Source organism: Scylla paramamosain, unplaced genomic scaffold (genome assembly GCF_035594125.1).
Source record: "Scylla paramamosain isolate STU-SP2022 unplaced genomic scaffold, ASM3559412v1 Contig3, whole genome shotgun sequence".
Classification (NCBI taxonomy): Eukaryota; Metazoa; Arthropoda; class Malacostraca; order Decapoda; family Portunidae; genus Scylla; species Scylla paramamosain.
Window position 1 is genome coordinate 1,002,501 of NW_026973668.1, and position 2,500 is coordinate 1,005,000.

Here is a 2,500-nt window from a genome sequence, read left to right on the forward strand (position 1 = left end):
GTATAGATGAACGAACAAACGAACAAACAAACAAACAAACAAACAAAAATAAGAGTAGGAAAAAATATAATTAACTTTTATATTTACAAACTGAAATAACCTCACAAACAAACAAACAAACAAACAAACAAATTAGACCCCAACAAAAAACACAAAAAAAACACACACAAAAAAAAGCGACAAAAATAACAAATTCGAGAGAGAGAGAGAGAGAGAGAGAGAGAGAGAGAGAGAGAGAGAGAGAGAGAGAGAGAGAGAGAGAGAGAGAGAGAGTACAGTAGCTAAACACACACCCTGACACCCTAACACACCCTAAACAACCCCTGAAAAAACTAGAGGGAGAAACTTAAGGGGAAAAAAGTGACAGAGGAAGGAACGAGTCGGGGAAAGAGAGGGGGGTTACACATGGGCATTTTAGGGCAAGGGGGGCGTGGCAATCTCCAAAATATCCCTGAAATACCCTAAACACTCAAACTGACCCCCAATAACCCCAACGTGACCCTAAGATATCCATAAGGCCCTAAAAATTTAAATAATGTTTAACTTCACCTTTACCCCCCAAAGCTGTGATCAGCCCTGCCCACTGCGCTATTTAAACCCTTATTTCTCCCTTATCACCCCTTAAATCAACGTCCCCGGGGTGGCAGGGCAAGGGCAACAGTCAGGGCCAATGCTGCGCCAAGGGTCAGGGTCAGGGGGCCGCTTGCCAGGGAGAAATAAGGGAATTTTTTGAAAACAGGGTGTCGAATTCAGAACTGGTAAACAGAGAGAACCCAGATGACGCCTGCATTTTCATAGATATCTCCCTAACTCTAAGGGTTACGTCGTCCCCCAGGGGTGCCACAGGTGCTTTAGGTCCTGTAGATTCCCTGGGGGGTAATACTCACGAGTGTTGGACGAGATTTCCGCCCCTAAGTCATGAATTTAAGGAAGAGATTGAACGCACTCCCAGCCACTCAGACGCCATCAATGCCTGAGCCTGTTCCGACCTCCGCCCCTGACCCTGGCTTCGGCTTCACTTTGCCCTGTTTGACCTCTTCCCTTGGTGCTATGTCCCTGAAAACTAGTGGGTAAATAGCTAGGTGTATGGGAGTATTGTGTGTGGCTTCAAAATGCCCCGTGAATTGAGTTTAAAGGAGTTTGTGAGGTTATTTATGTTTGCTTCAGTGTACCCTACCCTGCATTCCTCTTTCGCAATTTGTTTTTCTATCTTTTCCTTTACGCCACGACTCTCAAAATTAATGTGTGGATAGTTAGATGTGTGTGAGTCGTGAATATATTACCTAAAAGTTTCCTAAATATAGTTTGAAAGAGTTTGATTTTTTTTTTTTTCATTGTATTTCACGTCACCCGTCTTGCATCTCCGCCATTAACACCCATTTATTTTATTTATTTATTTATTTTATATTTTCTCTTTGATGCGCTGAGATGCAATGGAGCAGGGTGTTTATAAGTAACTGGCTATTTTGACTTAATTTCTATATAGCGATGGCGTCTTGTGATTTAAATTTAAGTAACTTTTTTTTTAGGTTTTAAGTTAGTTCTTTCAAGATATCTTTCACTTTTAATCGTTTTTTATTTTTTATTTGTTTATTTGTTTATTTATTTATCTATTTATTTATTTAGTATCGTCTCCTGCATTAAAAGTATTTGCTCTCTCTCTCTCTCTCTCTCTCTCTCTCTCTCTCTCTCTCTCTCTCTCTCTCTCTCTCTCTCTCTCTTTGTGACGGATTTTTAAAGGTGTTTTTACGGTTCTAGTGACAGATTAACAACATTTCTACATTCCAAAGGCTGTAGTTGAAGTGATGCGGGTTTTTAAGAATGTTTTTATGGTTCTAATGATAAATTAATAATATTCCTTCATTCCAAAGGCTCTAGTTGAAGTGGTGTGGGTTTTTAAGGATGTTTTTAAGGTTCTAGTGACAGATTAACAACATTTCTACATTCCAAAGGCTGTAGTTGAAGTGATGCGGGTTTTTAAGGATGTTTTTCATGGTTCTAATGATAAATTAATAATATTCCTTCATTCCAAAGGCTGTAGTTGAAGTGGTGCGGGTTTTTAAGGAAGTTTTTTAAGTTTTGATGGAAGAGCAAGGTATTATTATTGAGAATTTAAATGAAAAAGACGTATAGATAATAGATATTCTTATTATACAGTGAAGATGTAATATTGCCAATACAACATTTGAATACTTTAAGTTCAGTTAAGTTCGCGGGTTAAACTTAGAGAGAGAGAGAGAGAGAGAGAGAGAGAGAGAGAGAGAGAGAGAGAGAGAGAGAGAGAGAGAGAGAGTCATAAACAGAATTTCAAGACCAAACCAAGAAATATTCACTAAAACAACCCAAACTGCAGAGACACACTTAGAAAAACGAACAGAAAAATTAAAAAAAATATAAACGAAACGATAAGAAGAGAGATAAATGCAAAAGTACAGTTTATTTATCTATTTATTTATTTATGAGAGGCCAATGAAAGGAATCGGACGCGGGCAGGACGTCA

The 2,500-nt window shown here is 38.5% G+C and overlaps 1 protein-coding gene across 1 annotated transcript in view; it reads right to left on the reverse strand.

Moving 5' to 3' along the window:
• LOC135096368 (mRNA (2'-O-methyladenosine-N(6)-)-methyltransferase-like) overlaps nt 1–1,040 on the reverse strand; it is a 16,434-nt gene extending 15,394 nt beyond the window's left edge. The window contains 1 exon segment of the mRNA XM_063997834.1: nt 888–1,040. The gene's annotated coding sequence lies outside the window, so the exon portion shown is untranslated.
• Nucleotides 1,041–2,500: the final 1,460 nt, after the last annotated feature.